The 23,401-nt window shown below is 41.8% G+C and overlaps 1 long non-coding RNA gene across 1 annotated transcript in view; it reads right to left on the bottom strand.

Annotated features, from left to right (window-relative positions):
• Positions 1–1,107: 1,107 nt before the first annotated feature.
• LOC126937911 (uncharacterized) overlaps positions 1,108–23,401 on the bottom strand; it is a 100,917-nt gene continuing 78,623 nt past the window's right edge. The window contains exons 3-5 of the long non-coding RNA XR_007719898.1: positions 18,961–19,165; positions 11,582–11,803; positions 1,108–1,957 (exon numbers count right to left, since the gene is read on the bottom strand). This is a non-coding gene — a long non-coding RNA (uncharacterized LOC126937911). The remainder of the gene's footprint in view (positions 1,958–11,581; positions 11,804–18,960; positions 19,166–23,401) is intronic.

Below are 23,401 nucleotides of genomic sequence, written 5' to 3'. Positions count from 1 at the left end.
TTGATTACTTATGCGAAGGACCTAGCTGAGAGGAGAGAAGGGGTAAATGATACATGGAAAGTTTCTGGAAAGGTGGGAGGATATGGGAACCAAAGCACAGGCCATGGGGTAACCGTAATGAGGTCTAAGAGAAGGTATAGTGAGAAGTGCAGGATAGATAAGGATTTGAATCCAGAAAGTAGGATATTGTAGTTCAGGGTAACAATTTTTCATCTTACACTTTCCAAAATACTAATGTATTATCTTGGGGAAAATGAAATCATACAAGTGTTATAATTTTTAGGAAATGTGCAGATCACGTTAAGGTTGTCACAAATGTTAAGCACTTCCCTTTCATTTTCTCTCTCTTGGGTATCTAATTCAATGAGACCTCAATAAAATAATGTAGTAGGAGTTAGGATTTACTAAGCCTTCACGAGAACATGTAATCCTTCCAACATCCCTGTGAGGTAGATGCTATTATAGTCTCAACAGTAGAGATGAGGAAATTGAGGTTTAGAGGGGTTAAGTAGCTGGTTTGAGGTCACTTGCTATTCTGTGGTAACAGGATTCACAGGATTCAGAGCTTTATCTGAGGCATAAGTTCTGGTGATCTATTGCACAGTGTAGTCACTAGAACAATAATGGATTGTATATTTCAAAATTGCTAAAAGACTAGATTTTAAATGTTCTCATTGCAAAGAAATGAGTATATAAGGTAATGGATATGGTTAATTAGCCTGATTTGATCATTCCACAATATATGCATGTATTGAAACATCACATTGTACCCTGTAAATATATACAATTATTATTTGTCCATTAAAAGTAAAATTAAAACATTTTTAGAAAGCTTTATCTGCCTGCTGCAGGATTCTTTGCTGCCATGCTGGGCTACATGCCTCATCAGAAAAGACGCTGATAGGCAAATCCACTCAGACATAAACCAGTCTGCAAGGGAGGCAGGACTTCCCTGGGGTAAGATTAGAACCTGTATTTGTGACTTGGAGGTTATCACAGCAACATCCCTTGGTGAAAGGTTATCTCTTCTTAAAGTATCACAGAGTAAATGAAACTTATTATAAAATAGGGGAGAAAAGCAAGAGAAATGAAACAAGAAATACCATATCAAAATGGAACAAGTTTAAGGTTAATCTACACAGAGAGACAATTTTCCATAGAACCTTAAAGTACTCAGGCAAATATGTAGCAGGTGGGATTTCCAAGTTGCTGCTCTGGGATTTCCAGCTTTTACTTTGCAGCCTGAGGGCAAGTTTCTTTGGTGACTGTGTACTTCAACTTCACCATGGAGTACTTCACTTTGTTCTGCGCTATGATATTTTTCAAAGAGTTGCTTATTTCAGGGAAATGCCATATACAACCAAGAGACGTCCGGAACTACTTTACCTCAGATCTGGGCAGTTTCCTTGAGACAAAATGGCTGCCCAAGGGGTTTTCACAGGGGAGGGTCTTTGGTCATTTTTAAGTGACGTCAGTGAAATTTGACCCGTGGCTAGAGGTTACCAGGATGTGCGCTTGAGTTTACTTCCCCTTCTTTAAGCTCCAGCGACTCCACCTAGCAAAACAAGCGATGGAATGATTGACATCTGTTTGCAGAGGGCCCTCCCGGGAACTTCAGGAGCATTCTATTTCTAGGAAGAAAGCAAGACCCTAGGGTCGGGATTTTCCATTACTGCTTCTGGAAATCTAAGAAATGCTTTTTAGTCTCTCTTCTTCTCTTCTTCTCTTCTTCTATTCCACCGAAAAGAAAAACTTTCCCCCAAACCTATAAACCCTGAAAGTAAAGAGATAACACAAACACACATTTTTGTTGACGTTCCTTCTTTCACTTCAGCTTCTTTGTTGGAAGCAATTCGTGGCCTTTGAAGATTGAATCAGGAAAGTTAAAGGACTGTAATTATTCAAAGTGTACTTTTCTTCCGGGGATGCTTGGGGGTTGACTCTGGGGTTCTATAACCTGGAAATTTAAGGCAATAAAGAGCAAATGACAGTGACTGCCTCACGAAAAGTTTGCTTTCTCAATGCTCTGACAGGGGCTATAGAATAAAAAAAAATCCTTGTATGTCATTTATTCATAATCTTATGAAGTAGATTTCTTTGTCCTATTTACGTTTCTTTAGATTATTGGGGAACAGCTTGAATCCAGGGAGGGTGGTATTTCTGGCTTCTTGCCTTATAATGAACTTTTTAGCAACTCCCAGTTTGTTGATTTCACTAACCTTTCCCAAGGCCTTATAATCTCTTTCTAAGATATTGAACTTTAACTGACAACAAGTATATTTGAAGATAGGGCTGGTAGAAGAAAATTATAACTATATATAAACAGTAATTATAACTGTATAAACTATACAGTTTATAGAAAATTATAACTATATAAGCAGTAATTATAACTACATATGCATATTAACAATGGCCTACATACATTTTCCAGCCACTGGGCTAAGCTCCTTATAGGAATTGTCTTATATAAAAAATTTACAATAATCCTATAAGGTTGGCACTATTATCATCTCCTTATTTTCTGCTGAGGAAATTCAGATTTAGAATGATTGAACAGCCACTGCAAAATTGTAACTGAGATAGTGTAAGAGGTTTGACCTAACCAACTCCATCTTGCTTCTAACCTCACAGCTGTCCTTGTTCATCCTGGGCATAAGCCGAACTAACTTTGGGAGAAACTTAGTTTATAGTTTAAAACAAAGATGATAACAGCTCTTTCCCAAAACAAACCTCCTTCTTGCCTGGGGACTAGACTGCCATTGTAGGACTAAGAAATTAGCCACAAGATTAAAAATTATGATTCAGAAGTCATGCAGCTGGAGTACAAAATTCTGACCCTCCCTAAACTGCTCCTATGATTAGTGCTTGAGATATTTTGCAGACCCTACACTTAATGGATCAGCTGGCACCACCCAATCGATAAACTGGATCATATGATCTTATGGCCCCCACCCAGGAACTGCCTCAGCACAAGAAGACAGCTTTGACTCCCTATGATTTCATCTCTGACCAATCAGCACTCCTGGCTCACAGGCTTCCCCCCCACCCACCAAATTGTCCTTAAAAACTCTGATCCCAGAATGCCCAGGGAGACTGATTTGAGTAATAATAAAACTCCTCTCTCCCACACAGCCAGCTCTGCGTGAATTACTCTTTCTGTACTGCAATTCCCCTGTCTTGATAAATTGGCTTTGTCTAGGCAGCAGCAAGGTGAAACCATTGGGCGGTTACATGTAAACCAAAAAAATTGTCTCAATAATAGGAATTCCAATCCAGACCCTATTCTTGACAGTTATGCTATCTTGCCCCTAGGAAATGTCACTCATTAGGCATGAATTGCCAAGCAGAGAAGGAAGATGGCAAAGTTTACAGGAAGAAAAAGTGTCAAGGCTGCTTTCACCAAACAGGGAGATCCTGGAACTCAAAGCTGGAGAGAACTTTGTATCACATCTTTCACATCCCACTCCAGGCTTTCAAACATAAAATGGGAATTAGCCAATTTAAGGCTTCTAGAATCCACAAGACTCTATCGCTTCAGTTGTCCCCTTCATTCATGAAATCATGCCCAAGCACTCAGCTCTCAGGGATATCCACTCCTGTGATTTTCCTCAGCACTCCCAAGGAATAAAGCTCATAAAGAAATACCTTATAGTGTTACATAGCACATTTTAGGTTTTTGTTTTGTTTTGTTCTAAGATGGAGTCTTGCTCTGTCACCCAGGCTGCAGTGCAGTGGCGCAATCTTGGCTCACTCCAACCTCCGCCTCCCGGGTTCAAGCAATTCTCCTGCCTCAGCCTCCTGAGTATGTGGAATTACAGGCTTGCACCCCACACCTGACAATTTTTTTTTTTTTTTTTTGGTATTTTTATTAGAGACAGGGTTTCACCCTGTTGACCAGGCTGGTCTCAAACTCATGATCTCAAGTGATCCACCTGCTGTGGCCTCCCAAAGTGCTGGGATTACAGGCATGAGCCACCGCACCTGGCCATAACATGTTTGTATAGTTACTGCATTTCATCTCCACTAAACTTTGTGAAGTAGGCTAGGGAATACATTAACTTTTATTTTTATTATTTCTTTTCTGTAGACATGGAAATTAATCCCCAGAGAGGTAAGTTAACTTGTCAAAGGCACTGGACAAGTTTGGGGTAGTGCTGGGACCAGTACTCAGGACCTTCAGCCATAAGACCTGATTTGTTCTATGACACCATGTCCCTCCCGTCAGAATCAAGAGATGTTTGTCCAGAGCCTGGGAGGTATAGGCCTTTGAGCAAAGCTCTCTGGATAGGAACACAGATGTGGTCTCCACCCTGGGAAGGATTACTGTTTTCTTTGGGAGATGGCCCTTATTCTAATCCAACTACTAACCACACAAATAGTTCATTGGTTTTTTGGAACTATCCTGCAAGCACAGTCAAGTTTATACTTCTTTTCTGTGCCCCGGGGGATTTTATACATTGCCCCACACCCAGCAGGTGCTTTGGGAGTTGGTTCAATGAAGCTTACATTAGAGACTAACAGTGGCAGCTTGGTAGAAAGAGTGGAGACGTTGGAACCTGGTCAATCTGCGTTCACGTCCTGCCTCTGCACTTTCTGGTTGTGTGACCTAGGCAGGCACCGATCTCTCAGTGCCTCAGGTACCTCAACTATAAAAGGAAGATCTTAGTACCTACCACACAGAGTGATGCAAGAACTCTGACATAATGCAGGTATGGTCTTGAGTATACTACCTGGCACAGAGTAAGGAGGCAGGAAATGTTCTCTGTTAAGTTTATATTATTAGGATGTATACCTTATCATCTTCCTAATAGTTTCAGTTTGTCATTGTTGAGCCTGCAAAGCTTCCTGTATGTATTTCAGCACATGCTTCTGTTGAATCTAATTGCAGGTGGTTCTCTTTTCTTTTCATTCAGGCGAGGAGGATAATCACATTCAAAGCTATAGTTCAACCAAGTGCAACTTAGCACTGTAACTTCCTTAGCTACAGTGGTGCCTATTAATAGGATCAACCTGGGACCTTCTTGGCAGGTGTCAACTCCACCCACAACCAAGTTCACCAAAAACACAAGTTAAATTTGGAACGGGAGGCTTTGAACAAGATGCCTCTGGTTGCTATGTGTGGTACCCTTACCCTAAATGCAGTGGCTGGGGAAGCTGCATTTTAGTGTTATGGATACTTCCAACAGGACCAGCAAATGCTAGAAACTGCTAGAATCCTATTCAAAGGATTCCTGGAGCTCCTTTAATAGAGCACATTAGTGTGGACCAAAGTCATTTCCCAAAGAGTGGGACCCCCCAGCCCCCTGTGCCAAAGTTGGACCCAAGGGCTCATAGAGTCCGTCTGCTATCTCACGAGATGCCTCTGAGCCCAGATGATTTCAGCTCAGTAATGTCTGATCTGCCTGCTTGTTTTCCCTTTTGCTTTCCCTAAAGCAGCCTCAGAAAAAAGGAAATTTTGCCCGTGTTGAAATGGGGCCTTTGTTGAAAAAAAAAAAAAAACACAGCTTCACTGCAGGTCAGCATACTCAACCCTACACTCTCCTCATAATGGAATATAAAGCAACGAAACTCTTTCAGGCTCATGACTTGGAACTCTACCAGTTTGTCTCCAATTTACTCATTCCTTTGATTCAGGTAGGAGAGAGCAATGATGGCCTTGACTTTCAGAGTCACCTCCCACCTGGGACTTCCCAGGCCCTGAAGCACACTCCTTTCCATTGCTTCAACTCTTAGTTCCTCTCCCCTGCCCTATTGCATAGAAATTAGCATGAGCAGAAGTGTCTATCTCTACTGTGGACTATGTACTTAGCATAAAATACCTTCAAAATAACTTGACAGCAGCTCACTTGTCTCTGGAAATATACCCAGTTGAGCCTTTTAATTATAAGATGTTTGTTGTTCCCCCTGGCATTTGAACAATTGCTTTTCTAATTTCTGAACCTACCTTAGCTATATTTGAACTCTTAGGATATGCTAGGCTCTGCACTATTTGACTTAAACCTGACAAAGACCCCATGAAGTAGGTACCACTGTTATATCCATTTTACTGTTCAGAAAAAAACAAGAGAAATTAACCCATAATGCTAACTTTTCTGCCTCAGTGCCTCCCAGGTATAAAAGGCTATGGGCTTTGTTCTCTCTCTTTCTCTCTCTTTTTGTTGTTGTTGTTGTTGAGACGGCGTTTCACTCTGTCGCCCAGGCTGGAGTGCAATGGCATGATCTCGGCTCACTGCGACCTCTGCCTCCCAGGTTCAAGCAATTCTCTTGCCTCACCCTCCCGAGTAGCTGGGATTACAGGTATGCACCACCACGCCTGGCTAATTTTGTGTTTTTAGTACAGATGGGGTTTCACCATGTTGATCAGGCTGGTTTTGAACTCCTGACCTCAGATGATCCGCCTGCCTCAGCCTCCCAAAATGCTGGGATTACAGGCGTGAGCCACCATGCCTGGCCGGGCTTTGTTCTCTTTACAGATGAAAGTACCTTGAGGGTGGGGACCAAGCCTTAAAACTCTGTGCCAAGTTTCCAGTTGTATTACAACTGTATTCAGTTGTAATACAGACGTATTACCAGGCGGGAGTTTCACAAATGCTAGAATCAGTCCACTTCTCAACAATAATTTATACAAAGTGCATATCTATTTAGAACTTTCTAGGTTTGAAACTTAGTATCAATCCCTGTGGAGTACACAAAGGAAGTACATCATCTATTCGGGGGGTATTAGTCCCTATGAAACAGGAAAACCAATTAAATGTTTAAACTAAAAATAAATGTTTCAGCCTTCAGAGAAAGGGGAGACCAGAACCCTGGGGAGGTGGTGGGATTTCAGGTGGCCCTTGAAGAACCAGGCCAATGTCAAGAAGCGGAGGATGGGGAGAATGAGGAGTAAGGTGGGGGAAGGAAAACGAGGAGTTGGCCTGTAACAATAGAATATGCACATTATAATTTCTTTCAACATCAAGGATGAGAATTCTAGGAGCCTTATAGAGACTTCTCCTGATTAGAAAAACAAATACTTCTTAGCTCACCAAACAGATTTTCCTCCAGGGCCTGGTATAGGAGGCAAAGAACCCCTATAGGGCAAGTTCCAGATACACAAGGAACTGGTCTTCGCCTCCTTCTGGCTCTGGTGTTCTCCTTGACCACCCTTTTCTATTTCCAGTTATTTTTCTCTGAATTTAGTTTTTGCAGATGGAACATACAGAAGCTTTATGAGCAGAATTAAACAACCAGGGTTGGCAGCCTTGCTCTCAACCCTCTAGCTGTGTGTGGGCTTTGAGAAGAATGATGGCAAACCTTGGTTCAGCATGTCTTGTGTGCTAGGTGATGTGTTAGATGATGTGCCAGGCATTGTGTGTGTGTTAACTCATTGCATCTTCACAAGTAAGGTGAGTCATGACCTATTACCACTGCCCTTTTGTGACAAAACAGAGGCTTAGTAGAGACAGGGTTTCACCCTGTTTGCCAGGCTGGTCTCGATCTCTTGACCTTGTGATCCACCTGTGTCAGCCTCCCAAAGTGCTGGGATTACAGACGTGAGCTACCACGCCCAGCCTGTGATTTTTTTTTTTTTTAAATGACACACAATTATTTTTTAGCTTCTCTCTTTCTCTTTCTCTTTTTCTATTTGTCTTTTGTGTTGTTTATCAGATCTCATAGAAGGTGAAACCAGGATAGTACTCCACTCAGAGGTGAGTGTATAGGTAATAAATATGTGGAACAAGACTCTATTGTCCTCAGGTAAAGGTGGGTGACCCTGGGTGCCCTTAGATAAACCATTAAATACTGTTCTACCAAATACTCACATACTGGGCAGGTGTTTGAGCAGGTGTGGCAGCCTTGGGGCAGACGCTGAATGTGGTACACAAGAGGTTAGTGGATATAGTTACACCTTCATAAAATGAATGCTGGACTATCTCCCCTGCTGCGTCTTAGCTACAGGGGCGAAAGAAAGATTTTAATTAGTTTCAGCTTCCAAAAGAGTATCAGGCCAGACTTCCGAATCTGCCTCCTATAGGGAAAACACTTTCAAATTCTACCACTTGGCAACAAATCCCTCCCAAACAAAACCCCAAAACAAAAAATTACATTTCTAACTAAATAAGTAACAGTGCTTCTTAGATAGACAGCTTCATTTTGCATTCAGCAGCTTGGATTGACACAATCTCGGGCAAAAGTGGAAGAGGCAAGAGGTGAAGCTGAGCTGTTTGTAAGTACAGCTCAGAATGATGGCAGAGAGATTGGAAGGGGTGGGGAAAAATCAAAGCTGATTCCAATTTTTTTCCCCCCTGGGCAACTTGTTAGATTATTTAGGTCAATGATGCTTTTAGGAATTAACATTTTGCATTGTAATGTCACTTTCACTTTTTCAAAGAGCTTTCATCTCTCCACCCCTGTTGACATAAATGATCACACTGAGTTGTATCTAGGTTAGTTTTAGAAGAGACTGAGTTCAGGGATTTCTGAGATAAAGAGAGAATTTTTATTTTATTTCTTTGCCTCAGGTAGCATTCAATATATAAATATTTCTCTTCATTAAGTCCCAATCAAGTTTAACTAAACTTTCAAGACAGATGGGGACATGTTATTTTAATTATAAAAGGTACCCACACAAACTTCTCTAAAGCAGTGAAGTTTTCTTGGTATTCATTTATTTATTCAACAGATATCTTTGAACTCTGACAATGTCCGAATACTGTACTGAGCTCCATGCACAGTGCTGCAGTGAGCAGCCTCTGGAGCTGTGTGTTAAACATGCAGATATGGTTCTGAATCGTGATAGATAGAAGGAGCGGGAATAATGGTGGGTGGAGAAAAGCCCCTTTGTTTTGGGTGGTCAATCAAAGCTTCTATGAGGAAAGAACATCTATGCCAAGACTTGACAGATACCGGGGACCCCGTTGGGTAAAGAATGAGGCAAAGAGAAGACAGGAGAGCAGGAACGCATTTCTGGAATAGTGAACAGCATTTGCACAATTCTGGAGGTATAAAAAGTTTGGCAAGTTTGAGAAACAAGCAGTGGGGCTGGAGCGTAGGGAATCAGGAGGAGAGGGTGAAGATGAGGTGGAAGTGGGGCTACACTGACACGACCTACTGATAGATAATCACTTGACAGAGGATGAAGGAAGTCACGGCTATCTCATTAGGGACCCACTGCTTATATAAGAACTATCAGAAATGAAATGACCATTTTCTCTCTGAACTTATAAACTCAGTCAGCAGAGAATTGATTCGATTTTCATATAGTCATTTTACCACACTGTTGAATAAAATGTGGCAAACATTTCTGTACAAGTTAAGAACTTGTTGGGTGGCTTGCTAGCAAAATTTTTCACCCTCAACTCTAGGGAATAATATCTGGGCCACAGGTTCCAAACTGGTGTTCCACAAGCTGACTTTGGTCCACAAGCATAGCTTCTTTGGCCTGGACAGCATTTTTACAACATCTAAATAAGTTGCAGACTGGGCGCAGTAATCCCAGCACTTTGGGAGGCCAAGGTGGGCAGATCACTTGAGGCCGGGAGTTCAAGACCAGCCTGGCCAACATGATGAAACGCCCATCTCTACTAAAAACATACAAAAATTAGCTGGGTGTGGTGGCACATGCCTGTCATCCCAGCTACTCAGGAGGCTGAGACAGGAGACTCATTTGAACCCTGGAGGCAGAGGTTGCAGTGAGCTGAGATCATGCCACTGTACTCCAGCCTGGGTGACACAGTGAGATCTGTCTCAATAAATAAATTAGTAAATGAGTTGCAGCAGCAGAAACTGCTATGTGTTCAGCAAACTTATTTCCTTCAACAGTTGATGCACAGCTGCACTACGTTTCCCAGCGTCCCCAGCAAGTAGGAGGGACCATATGACGAGTTCTGTCAATGGATATGAACGGAAGTGCTGGCCACTATTTCCAGGCCTTGACAGTAAAAATCCTCCTCCCAGCCCTCCACGTTCTCTCTCTGTCCCCATCTGCAACTGAATGCAGAGAAGGAAGGTGTCATAGAAGATGCAGAGCCACATGATGAAAGGAGCCGGGCTCCCTGGATGATGGAACAGTCTCCACAGTGACCCTCTTTGGATTGTGATATGAGTGAGTTTGAAACGTCGTTGTGTTCGCCACTGGGATTTGAGTTTGTTTGCTACAACAGTGTCTTTGTTTGGGTTTCTCCCAGGATCAGGTTCTGAGATATGGATTGATGTCCAAGTAGTTTATTGGGAGGTGATCCCAGGAAACATCAGTACACAGGCAAGTGGGAAAGTGAGAAGGAAAAGGGATGGATTCCAATGAATGGCACATTATCTACCAGATTGTACTGTGGCAGCTGGAGCTCAGTCACACAAGGAAACTCTGGGAGGCAATACAGAACCTATCTCAGAGCTATCCTAACTGAGAGGTAAGATTAGCATATTTATGTACTTTCCTTTCATTTTTTGCGAGCTGCTTGCAAGGGCATTAGCGTTTTGGCAGTCCCAGATGCTTGCATGCGGGTCAAATGTGTGCACAGTGTCTTCAGGCAGAGTTGAAGGCAATCACAGTAGGCAGCCTCACCTGCAGAGGGGAGTGCTGAGTGGATATGAGTGGAGCACCAATAGCATCTGCTAAGAATGTTTAGCACACACTGTGGCCAAGACTTAAAATTAGGTGACTTAACATAAAATTGGAGTTTCTAACTTCCTCCAAAAAATAAGAAGATAGTCAACATTGAGCCTACATTTCTGTATGGCGATAACTGGCTGGAGCTGACTAGATGGGGTAGGGTCTCTAATCTCCATAGTCCCCATAACCCACCACCAATCCTCTCTGTTACCCAGGCTGGAGTGCAAAGCCACAATCTTGGCTCACTGCAACCTCTGGCTCCTAGGTTCAAGTGATCCTCCCACCTCAGTCTCCTGAGTAACTGGGATTATAGGCACCATCACACTCAGCTAATATTTGTATTTTTAGCAGAGATGGGGCTTCATCATGTTGGCCAGGCTGGTCTTGAACTCCTAATCTCAAGTGATCTGACCGCCTTGGCCTCCCAAAGTGTTGGGTTTACAGGCGTGAGCCACCGCGCCGGGCCTACTGGCCCACCTTATGATTCTTTCTGTAGGCATTTGAATCTGTAACCCCAGGCCTTTTACTAGAACAAATCTTGTGTTTCGTTCATTTCCTCCCTTCTTTCTCAATCCAGTTGCATTTTCTTCCCTCTGTAACCCACTTCAAAAGCTCCTTGGACTGTACTTTCTTGATGAGGACTTCCCTGACCACTTCACCATACTTCTATGGCCATCTATAGCTGTGACGTCCAATATGGTAGCCACTGCCCGCATTTGGCTATTTTAATTTAAATTTCAGTTAATTAAAGTTAACTAAGCTAACAAAGATAATTAAAATTTAAAAATGAGTTCCTCCACCATACTAGCTACATTTCATGTGCTCCATGGCCATAGGTGGGTAATATATTGGATATGTCACATATTGGACAGCACAGATATAATACATTTGCATAATGACAGAAAGTTCTGTTGGACAGTGCTGACCTGTGTCATAATCCTTTTAGTTTAACTTGTAGGTGCTTTTTTGTTTTCTGTAAGTATTTACCTCTTAAGGTGAAATCATCTTTAAAAAATGAGAGGCAGTGTGTTCTACTTGTCTTGTATTCCTGCTCACAGTCAAGTACCTAAGCGACTGCTTGTAGTAATATTGCTGATGTATCTCAAGTTGCTGAATGAGATGTGGTTACCAGAGTTCCCTGTAGTCCCATTCAGGGAGACATTGCTCGCTCTTCTGTCCTCTTCAGGCTTATTTGGAAGTCTGAAGACGCTGCCTAGGGGGGAAAGAGACAGGGATTTCAACATTATACTCTTTTAGGATTGGAAGGAAACTCATTAAGGCCACTTATCATTGCCTACTTTTAAAAAAAAGTAACCTATACTTTGGTGATTTAATTTTTTATGTCTTTATTGTATTTAAAATTCAGTAGGAGGCCGGGCGCGGTGGCTCAAGCCTGTAATCCCAGCACTTTGGGAGGCCGAGACGGGCGGATCACAAGGTCAGGAGATCGAGACCATCCTGGCTAACACGGTGAAACCCCGTCTCTACTAAAAACACAAAAAATTAGCCGGGCGAGGTGGCGGGGCCTGTGGTCCCAGCTACTTAGGAGGCTGAGGCAGGAGAATGGCGGGAACCCGGGAGGCGGAGCTTGCAGTGAGCTGAGATCTGGCCACTGCACTCCAGCCTGGGCGACAGAGTGAGACTCCGTCTCAAAAAAAAAAAAAAAAAAAAATTCAGTAGGAATTGGGACATGAAGACATCAAGGTAAAACATCCTGATTTGGGAGTTTGACAAACAAGGGTGGCATCCCAGTTCTGTCATTTATTAGCTACAAGACTTCACACCATTTACTTGCCTTCTCTAAGGAGAATAATAAAAATATCTACCTAATGGAGTTTTGATGAGGATTAAATGAGATGAATGCCATAGGAATTATTGTTATCAACAAAAAATCAAATCCAAAGGAAAAGCAAGCAAGATAAGAATAGACCTCCAGTTGTGTGCCTGTTGGAAGGGACCAAAGCTGATAATGCATTCAGAAAATTCCTTCCAATAGAAACGTGTGCACAGTTGCAGGGGATCCATTTTACAAACACTAATTTCCTTGGAAAATAGTAATGTATTTTCATTAGCATGAAGACTAGAGACTAGAGTTACGGGGCAGGCCTTGCACTCTCCCCTTGCCCTACTCTGCCAAACAAATGATATCTCAAATTAAATCTTCCTTTTGGTGGAAAAAAAAAAAAAGGATAATGGAAATAGGATGACCAGGAATAAAAGGACTGGAGAGTTCCAATCACTCAGTTTTGGGTCAGAAGAGAAAATCATTATGCGAATGTCTATCTCTTTTTCTGTCTTCGCTGTCCATATGTTTTATATGTTTGTAAATGATAGAACATTCTGAATGCAACTATTGCTTTCTTTGTCCAAAGAGGTAGACGGTGCCTGGGAAGGTTAATGTTCTCAAGCACCTCTGAGGCATGACTGTGTCCTTTTCTTGGTCATCAAGCTGTGAAAAGTCACAGTGCTGTCCAATAATCTCATGGAGAAACAAGCTAAAGGCACTTCCTTCTGGACAGAACAGATCATGCTAGGCCTACCTACAAATGGCATTTTGGCTGGTGGCCATAATGTCATGATGAAACTTGGTTTGGGCAGAGGCTCAGAAGTGGCATTTGGGAGATTTTCCTTTTTTAACTGTGTACATTTGATTGTTTGGGAAAGATGCTCAAAATCAGTTGCAAAGTGAAATAAAGTAGATTACAAAAGAGGATGTGTGATATGATCACATTCTGTTAAAAGAATGAGAGACTAGTTGGAAAGTGTCTAATAGAGTTCTTTGTAGCTATAGAAATTCACACAAAAACGAATTTATTGGAAAGATGTGGAAGTTCATAGAAGTATGAGTTAGGTATTGCTGCATAACCTACCACTTCAAACTTAGAGGCTTAGAACATTTGTTTAGCTTGTGATATAAAAGTAGTCTTCTTCATGTATCTGAAGTCAGCTGTGTGTGCATAAGGTGGTTCTACTTCTGAAAGTTGGCCGAGACCGCTGTGCTCTCCTCCAAGTGGTTTGTCATCCTCCAGCAGCTGACACCAGTTTTGTTCTGGTGGCTCCAAGAGAGACTGGAAGCACACAAGCCCTCTAGAAGTTGAGGCTCCGAGCTGACACACCTTCACTGTTCCTGCATTCTCCTGGCTAAAGCAAATCCCAACGCATCCCAGATTCAAGGGGTGGGGAACTAGACTTCATTCTTGATGGGCCTCTGTCTCTTGCACAGGGCATGATATGGAGGCCGCTAGTTGAGGCCATGAATACAATCAATTTACCATATTAGAATTGAAGGAAACGGTGAAGAATTAGTTCTCAGGAGGCCTAGGACCCAGAGCTGCTCCAGGTGTCTGGGAGATGTGTGACAATGAGTGACCTCATTAGTGTTCCCCTCTCAGGAGGAAGAAACTCCAGCATTTTCAGTCTTCAAGGGTCACTTAGCTACAGACCGAAATCACAGCTTGGTCACCTGCCTACTGCTTTGCCAGCAGAGGACCTGACACCTAGGTTGGTAGTCCCACTAGAAATGATATTCCACTGATTGAGTGGCTATCCCCAGAGCAAAATGTGGGTGTGGCTCCCTGAAGAAGGCAGAATGAATGCTGGGTCTTTCATACCAAAGTACTTTCTCTATACACTAAAATGTTAACAATAGTAATATCTGTATGTTGGATTCATGGAAGAGGTTTTGTTTGTTTGTTTGTATGTAATGAATTTCTCTAATGAATGTGTATTATTTATGTATGTTTTTAAAAAGTTATAGGAAAAACAGTTGTAGAAACCCATGATCGTGTAGCAGGACAGGTGTAGTGGAACGGTATTTGTACTTCTGGTCTTTTTGCCTCAGTTTCCTTCCTCCATCCCCTTTTTCCCTCCTCCTCCTTCTCCTCTGCCTCCTCCTTTTTCTCCTTCACCATCTCCTTCTGCTACTACTGCTACTACTACTGCTAGACTTAGGTAAACACATGTACACACACACAGACACGCACCCCTTCCATCACATTCCAGAGAGGAAACTGCTTTGAGTCTGTCTTCTCATTTGTAAAATGATAGGAAGAGAGGGGATTGTCTCCAAAATCATTTCCATTTATAAGTAATGGTTACATACATAATTCTGATTTTCAGATAATTTATTCCTATATCCTATTTGACACTTTGTCTTTGATTGTCCTAATATGCTATATTTTATCTCTAAAAGCAACTCATCTCTGTTCTAAAAGCACATAGAGGGAAGGGTTTTCTTCAGCTCGCTCCTCATTGGTCCCCATCACCAGATGCCATGATAGTTGGCTGGAAGACCATAGAGATCTAACAGCTGTTAGTGCTTGAGGCTCAGAGAAATCAGTCTCTGAAGAAAATATACCTCCTCAACCTCCACGACACCCCATCACTAATGAAAGAGAGAGCTCTCTCTCCATATACACTTTTGGAAGCCACTGATGAGGGCTTTTGCCTTGTGGGTTGTGATTAGGGTTGCCAAATAAAAATACAGGATGTTCAGTGAAATTTGAATTTCAGATAAGCAACAATAGTTTGTTAGTATGAGTATATCCCATAAATTGCAGATATTGCCAATTTGAATGGGGGCATACTTATACTAAAAACTAACTCGTTTTTATCTGAAATTCAAATTTCATTTGCTAAATCTGCCAACCCTAGTTGGAATAGATTCCTGCTATTCTTTATTTCCCCCTTACCACCCCAGACTCAGGAACAGAGAAAATATATGACCTCAGCCAGACTTTGGCCAAAGAAAGTCCTAAAACTTCTAAATATTTTGAAGCATCTGAAAGAAATCATGAGGAAATATTTCTCATTTCCTTGTGGTCATGACAGTCTGAAACAAGAATTAATGTCTGGTTCTAAATTCAGAAATAAAGCAGTTCTTTTTTTTTCTTGTTTGTATTTTTTTCCTTCACAAAGGTATCACATATATATATTTTTTAAATTTAAAGCAAGTATTATAATCAACCAGATGTAGCACAAGGGAGGCCAAGTGAGATGGCTGCAGTTTCTTGGACACTCTAATATTGAGAGTGAGTTGCCTTGGTTTAAGGATATAAATAGTTCCACCTGGAGATCAATACCCACCCTAAAGAAAAAAACACATAGACATTAGGTTTCATGTCCCAGTTGCATGTGAACTCCACTGGAGTTCATTACTATGTGTCTCCTCATTTCTGAGTGTTGTAATGAAGTGATTGCTGGACTGGGAGGCCAAAGGTCAGATCTCAGAGTGTGGGATAACATGAAGACAAAGCCAGCGCAGTCTTGGCAGTCTTCCTCCAGGTTCACCCACCATATCTTCATGCTTTTATCTTTCTAACTTCAGCTTGTCCTTGGACACCTCAGCACTTTGAACAAGAATAAACTGGGTGAAAAATGTTGCTGTGAGCACTCTAGGATAAAGTGGGCAGGATATTTACATAGAAAGACTTGAATTTCTTTAATTAATAATTATTGGTAATAAGTTTACATTGTTCTAAAATCTTCATAACATTCCCGGAGACAGGATTTTATAGATACATAAAATTGAGTCTTAAAGACCTTCATTAACTTACTTGAGGTCATACTACCAGTTTAAACATAGGCCAGTTTAACGCCAAAATCTATTTTCTTCCCCTCTACCATACCATATTGCTCTTTATTTCTGAGAGTTGCAAGCAGGTGTTTTGTAGGTCAAATCCCGTCCATGAACTAATCTGACATTAGGCAATATTGTTTCACCAGTATCACTTTTTTTAACCCTTGACTTTGAATGTCTTCAGGCTGGACATACACTTCCCACTTTGTCAACAGTCATCACCACTCTCCACAGTGTTACACTTTCCGCTAATCACATATTTATGTTACCTCTCTGGCTGCCACAGGCATTCGAGCTTGCAATTCCAGGTTTGGTGTCCGAAAAGTGTTTTTACCAATACCATTTGATACTCAGAATGACTGTATAGGAGAAATTGTAGATTTTATAAAGATTGATGAAGAAATGTGCTCAGTAGTGCAAGATGTTTTTCCAGAGGAGTCCCCCACCAATAATGAGCAGAACCAGTGCCCTTTTCAATGCCTCAAGATCAACATCCTACGCTGAACATTCTTAGCGACCCATAGTCTGGGTGAGGGTCATTACACTCTCAGGGATTTGAATTAGAACACAGGAAAAGCTAAAGACAGTGGGAGAAGAACTTGGAATTAGAAAAGACCCAGTTCAAGGATAATTTGTATTTTACTGATATGTTCAGCGTAGTATGAACTCTGGTTCTGCCAAACGTCCAGTTTGCCTCATTCACAAACGTTGCTGATCCATTGCAGGAGAAAATTATAGAGAAATGTACTTCAATTGTGTGCCCTAAATAAACTCCATGGGGCCCCATGTACATGAAGGAATGGCAATAACTAGGAGTGGTAGTTGTTTCCCTTTCAGTCATTCTTCTTTTGAATAGGATTCATTGTACCAACCGTTTAACATATTTATATGTTCCTGGTACTAATGGGGTTGTCTATTTTAGCCTTTATTGACAAGGAAGAAATGGCAGGCAGGCAGGTGTCCAAAGCACTAATCTATGAAAGGACAATTTCCTCTGTGTTTGCAACAGGTGGAATGCTTCAGCCGATAGAACTCTATTCTTTATTATGTTTCCTAAACAGAGCACAGTTTAATCCTCAAATTTGCCAAGGAGGTCCATTCGCACACCTCTTGTTTACATTATTTCCTCTGACCATTCCAGTCAGAAACCATGAAATCAGTCACCTCATTTGTTTTTTGTTTGACATTTAAGTAGCATATCTTACGTGCCAGAGACACTTTTAAAGGAATAGATCATTTAAACCTTGTGTTAGCTGTATGAAGTAGGGACCACTATTATCCCCATTTTACAGATAACGAAACTGTGGCACAGAGTGGTTAAGAAACCTTCCCAAGTCACACAGCAAGTATGTGGAAGAGCTGATCCTCTTGACTGCTTTGCTATGTGTTTTTATCTTGGTCATGTGCTGCCATAACATCCTTATCCTGGCTATCCCATTGTTAATTCTTCTGATTACCGGGGAACATATTTTCCTACTATTCCCTTTACACATTTTCCTTACCGTTCTTGTCCTGAGTTGACATTGATAAATCAGCCAGGTTTTATAAGTGTTGGGAAAGCTCGTCATGGTGTTCTGATTATAACTGCATGCGTGCCCTGCAGACCAGCTTTCATCCATCACTGATGCATGAAATAGAGCACCTTTAATACAGCACCTGAGACCCCAAAAAGTTAGGCCAAGTTGGTGCAAGAACACAAAGAACCATGGACTTGCTAATTTTCAACAGATGACCAACTGCCACCTGAACTTCTGAATGGATTTTTCTCTGCGCCCACTTGATATGCTCTACTTCAGTGGGAGGAGGGCAGTGACAAGAAGTCAAGAAGACTTGAATTCCTGCCAACTGAGAGACGGCTGAAGGAAATGGGAACATTTATCTTGCAGAAGAGAAATATGGAGGCCTCAAGGACTGGCATCAGACAGCTGACTCGCTGCTATGTGCAAGAAGGAGTGGGCTTATCTTAAGTTGTCCAGAGTGCAGTAGAAAATGGAAACTCTGGGCAATCAGATTTCAGCTCAATGTAAGTGATTTCTCTTTTTTGTTGTTTTGTAAATTTTTGAGAAAATGGTTTTAAGTGATAAAAATAGCAACATACTGTTTCTTTCTTTTAAAAAAAAAATCAAACAATAACAAAATGTCTAAGGTGGAGAGTAAAAGCCTCTTTTCCTTTACTCACTCCCAATCCCTAGGAATACCCTTGATATCTATCCTCCCATGTCCCTATCTATGCACATGCAAACGTGCTATCCATACATACACATATGCCTACTACGTGTCCATAGAATTTTCCTCTATTTTTGTTTGCTTTCAAATATATGGCCATAAAATGGGTATATCTCAGAATGCAATGAACAAGAAAGGCCCTTTAAGAGTAAATTTCTGTGATTTCCAAATGTTATTTTATAGAGATGCCCTGCTGAAGGATCTGAAATATATAACTTTAGTTATTGACTGTAAATATTCAAGGTGTTCCACAGTTTTAGTTAATCTGACTTTTTTTATTAAAAAAAGTTTACCAGATACCTACAAAATGGAAGTAGGCATTTTGTACTGATACTTATTTTTAAGAGAAAGGATATCCAAACAATTTAAGCTATTTAAAAATGGGTGAGCTGCTTAGACGTTTTAGCCACTGGCTATGTTCAAACAGAGGTTGGTTGACCAGTTGGTTACAACGTTATAGAGGTGATTAATGCCACAGATGGGAAGGTGGGGAGAGTTGGACTGGGTGCTTTCCAAGATTCATTCAGTGCTCTGATTCCCCGACTTCCTGCGCTCTGCTCACCTGGGCAGTGAAAGATCGCAGGTGGTGCCCTGTGAAGAGGAGCAGCCAAATGGCTCCTGCTCCCCATGGCAGGAACCGCAGGTGCACACACAGTGGCTGGGTCCAGGGCCACTCACTGATGCATGGCTGGTGGACAGAAGCGCCTGCAGGCAGCAATTCTTGTTCCAGCTGCTCTCTGGACATTCGGGGCTTTCAACTTTGGTACCTGGATTTAAAAGAAAACAAATTCCTTTTTAAACAGTGCAGGTTTGAAATTGAAGCAAATACTGTACATTCTTATAAGCCTGGCAGTGCAGGAAATTACTCCTTCACCTGTTTCCTATTTTGACATTTCATTAAGATGGAATTTAGTGGCTAGAAAAAATAATATTAAAATATTTGACCTTAAAAAAAAAAACAAAAACACTGGTTAGAGTCTTCAATGTTTAGAACTCCCTCTGCTTGTGCTTCTTCTCCTTTTGAAAAAAAAAAAATATAACTCCCAGAAAAGCTGTGAAAAGAATACATCAAACACTTGTATCCTCTCACCTACATTCACTAGTTATTGACATTTTGCTATATTTGCTTTCTCTATATGTACATTTATTATTATTGTTGTTGTTAGGAACTATTTGAGATAAGTTGCAGATATCATGACCCTTCCCACCTGAACATATCAGCAAGTGTTTCCTAAGAACAAAGACAGAGTGCAATGATCAAATTTAGGAAATTTAACACAGATATGAATCTCTTACTGAATACGATCATATCCAAGTTTTGCCAGTCTTTCTGATATTGGGGTTTATAACATGTTTTCCCAACCCAGGACTTTGTATTTCTACTTAGTTGTCATGCTTCTTTTTTTTTTTTTCTTTGAGATGGAGTCTCGCTCTGTCACCCAGTCTGGAGTGCAGTGGCACAATCTCAGCTCGCTGCAACCTCCGCCTCCCGGGTTCACCCCATTCTCCTGCCTCAGCCTCCCAAGTAGCTGGGACTACAGGCGCCCGCCACCACGCCCGGCTAAATTTTTGTATTTTTAGTAGAGACGGGGTTTCACCATGTTAGCCAGGATGGTCTCGATCTTCTGACCTCGTGATCCGCCCACATCGGTCTCCCAAAGTGCTGGGATTACAGGCGTGAGCCACCGCACCCAACCAGTTGTCATGCTTCTTTAGTCTCTTTTATTTGAGAATGAAAAGGCTCCCAATTTTTGTCTTTTAAGACATTGGCATTTTTGAAGAGTGCAGGCCTATTGTTCTCCAACATGTCTCTGGAATTTGTCTGGTGTGAGATTCAAATTATGCACACACTGTGTCCTTCTCAGTGCGTCATATTAGGGGGCACCTGATGTCAGTTTGCCCCATTGGTGGTGAAGGTAAATGTTGATCATGTGGTCAAAGTAGTATCTGTGTGAGTGTTCCACTTCTGGGGAATCTCTCCCTCTTTGTAATAAATAATCTATAGGGAGGTACTGGTGGTGTTACCCAGATTTCTTCACTCTAAAACATTTTTCCTTTGTGGTAATCATCTTCAGGAGGATAATTTTAGACTGGGTAAATAGCTTGTTTACAAACAAACTTGTTTTAGCATCCATCAATGGCCCTTGCCTGAATCAATTACAATATTGTTATAGTGGATCAATGCTTTTGGAAATGAGAATATTGTCATATCAAGGTTTCCTCGCTGCACTCCCCACCCCAACACATTATCTCCCCTAACACCAAAAGGGATTCCCCAGCCAAACCATCTGGGCCAATATATGCCAGCTATGACTAAAGATCCCTGAGAGCACCTCCTCCCCTCCATCCTCAAGTCTGAGATGTGCTTGGGGCATAAAGCAGCTATGGAGCAGCAAAGAGAGCCCTAGACTGAGAATCAGAGAGCTGACAACCTGCATCTCCACTTGGAGGTTCCATGGGTTGCTCTAAGTGAGCATGTCCTAAACTGAACTTCCTGGCTCCTACCAACCTGTGCCTCCACCAGAGTTCTAATTTCAGTGAATTCACTGCCATTTACTCAGACGCCCCAGCCAAAAATCTGAGCAGCATTCTCTTACTCCTTCCTCTTCCCCATTCTCCACATCTAATAAACAATTTAAATCCTGTGTGATGAGACTTTCCAAACATCTCCAAGAATTTGTCCCCCTTTCTCCATCTCTATCACCACCGCCTGGTCTAGGCTACCTTCACCTCTCACTCGGTCTTCTGCAGTAGCCTTCTGCCTCTCCTCCTGCCTCTAAGGTTTTCTGTGCTGCAATCCATTCTTCTCACTTCAGCCAGAGTGACCTTTCTGAAGTATAAATCTGATCATGTCTTCCCAAACCCAACTCCCATTAAACCCTTTGGTACCTCTCCATCGCTTTAAGGACCATTGGTTAAAGTGGTAAGTTTAAACTCTCTAACATGGTATACAAGGTCCCTACAACACAGAGTTGAAAGTCTTCACCGGATAAATTTTCCATCATGGCACCTCTTTCTTGCCTCATTTCTGGCCAGACAGATCAAGATGGGCACAAGCTGACATATGTCTGGAATGTGTTTTTGAAAAAACACGTGCAACTTTGCATTGTAGGCATATGAGGTAATCATCTCTTAGGAAATCATGGAAACATTCTTGACTTGGTCATTTCTAGAACTCCAACTGGAGAAAGCTGCCCCCAAGCTGTGGATCCTCTTCTTAATTGAAAGCGAAGTACCTCAAACAGTTTGTTCTTCAGGACAGGTGAAGCCCTTGAAAAAGATAAGCAACCATGGGATGCACCATGATCTCACAACAGGCTTGAGTAAGAATGGCTACCACATTTATTACATCTTTTTTTTTTTTTTTTTTGAGACAAAGTCTTGCTCTGTTGCCCAGGCTGGATTGTAATGGCACAATCTCAGCTCACTACAACCTCCACCTCTCGGGTTCAAGCGATTCTCCTGCCTCAGACTCCCGAGTAGCTGGGATTACAGGCGCCTGCCACCATGCCGAGCTAATTTTTGTATTTTTAGTAGAGACAGGGTTTCACCATGCTGGCCAGGCTGGTCTTGAACTCCTGACCTCATGTGATCCACCTGCCCCAGCCTCCCAAAGAGCTGGGATTACAGGCGTGAACCACTGCGCCCAGCTCACATTTATTATATCTTGAGAGAAAAGATACTGCAAACACATTGGATATATTTGTCTATTCTTTTTTTTTGAGACAGAGTTTCACTCTTTTGCCCAGGCTACTAGAGTGAAGAGGCTCAATTTGGGCTCACTGCAACCTCCGCCCACCAGGTTTGAGTGATTCTCCTGCCTCAGCCTCCCAAGTATCTGGGATCATAAGTGACTGCCACCATGCCTGGCCAATTTTTGTATTTTTAGTAGAGTCGGGGTTTCACAATGTTGGCCAGGCTGGTCTTGAGCTCCTGACCTCAGGTGATCCACCCGCCTTGGCCTCCCGAAGTGCTGGGATTGCAGGCGTGAGCCACTGTGCCCGGCCTATTTGTTTACTCTTTCTGACTAGCATGTGCATCCCAAATCTCAGAGCAAGCACAGTCCTCTATTTTTATGCTGTATTTGTGGTTTCGGGACAAACATGCAGAGAAATATGAAGTCTTGGCTACTTTTTCTCTCCAAAAAGTCAGACTACATTTTACTTATTCTCTCCTTAGTCCAGAACTCTTCATCCATTGAAGGAACTTTTAAAAATCTATAAGGCAGGGAATTTATATTTCTTATAAATATTTAAAAATCCTCAAGAATATTGAGAGCCAGGCAGAATAATAAAGTATGATTAATAGCAACCTCTTACTATTTACTGTGTCCCAGGTACTATGTTAAGTGTTTTCTTTGTATTTAACTCATACAATAAGCTTTAAAGTTAATTATTTTGTTCCCATTTTGCAAATGAGAAAACTGAGGCCCAGAGCTCTTCAGTGACTTGATTAAGATCACAAATTTGGATTTTTAAAATTAATTTTTTTTGGTAGTGATGGAATCTCACTGTATTGCTTAGACTGCTCTTGAACTCCTAGGCTCAAGGAGTTCTCCTATCTTAGCCTCCCAAAGTGCTGGAATCACAGGCTTGAGTTACCGTGCCTGGCCCAAAAAATTAGGAATTAAAAGCAGGACTATCAGATGTCAAAGACCATGTTCCTACTCAGTGTGTTGTATGTCTTGGCAAGCTCTCATCTTTCTCCTAGAAGCCCACCTCCTTCATTTTAGGACTTTCCTTCCTTCCTTCCTTCCTTCCTTCCTTCCTTCCTTCCTTCCTTCCTTCCTTCCTTCCTTCCTTCCTTCCTTCCTTCCTTCTTTCCCTCCTTCCTTCTGCACATTTACATTTCTAGGTGTGACTTCAGAAGCCATCTACCACACTCTATTTTTGCTTTTTCTTTTCCTTTTTCTTTTTTCTTTTCTTTTCTTTTTTTTTTTTTTTGACAGAATCTCTCTCTGTCTCCCAGGCACCATCTCTGCTCACTGCAAACTCCACCTCTCG

The sequence above is a fragment of the Macaca thibetana genome, chromosome 15 (genome assembly GCF_024542745.1).
Source record: "Macaca thibetana thibetana isolate TM-01 chromosome 15, ASM2454274v1, whole genome shotgun sequence".
Lineage (NCBI taxonomy): Eukaryota > Metazoa > Chordata > Mammalia > Primates > Cercopithecidae > Macaca > Macaca thibetana.
Note: the sequence above shows the minus strand (reverse complement) of the source record. Positions and strands in the feature narration are given on the sequence as shown.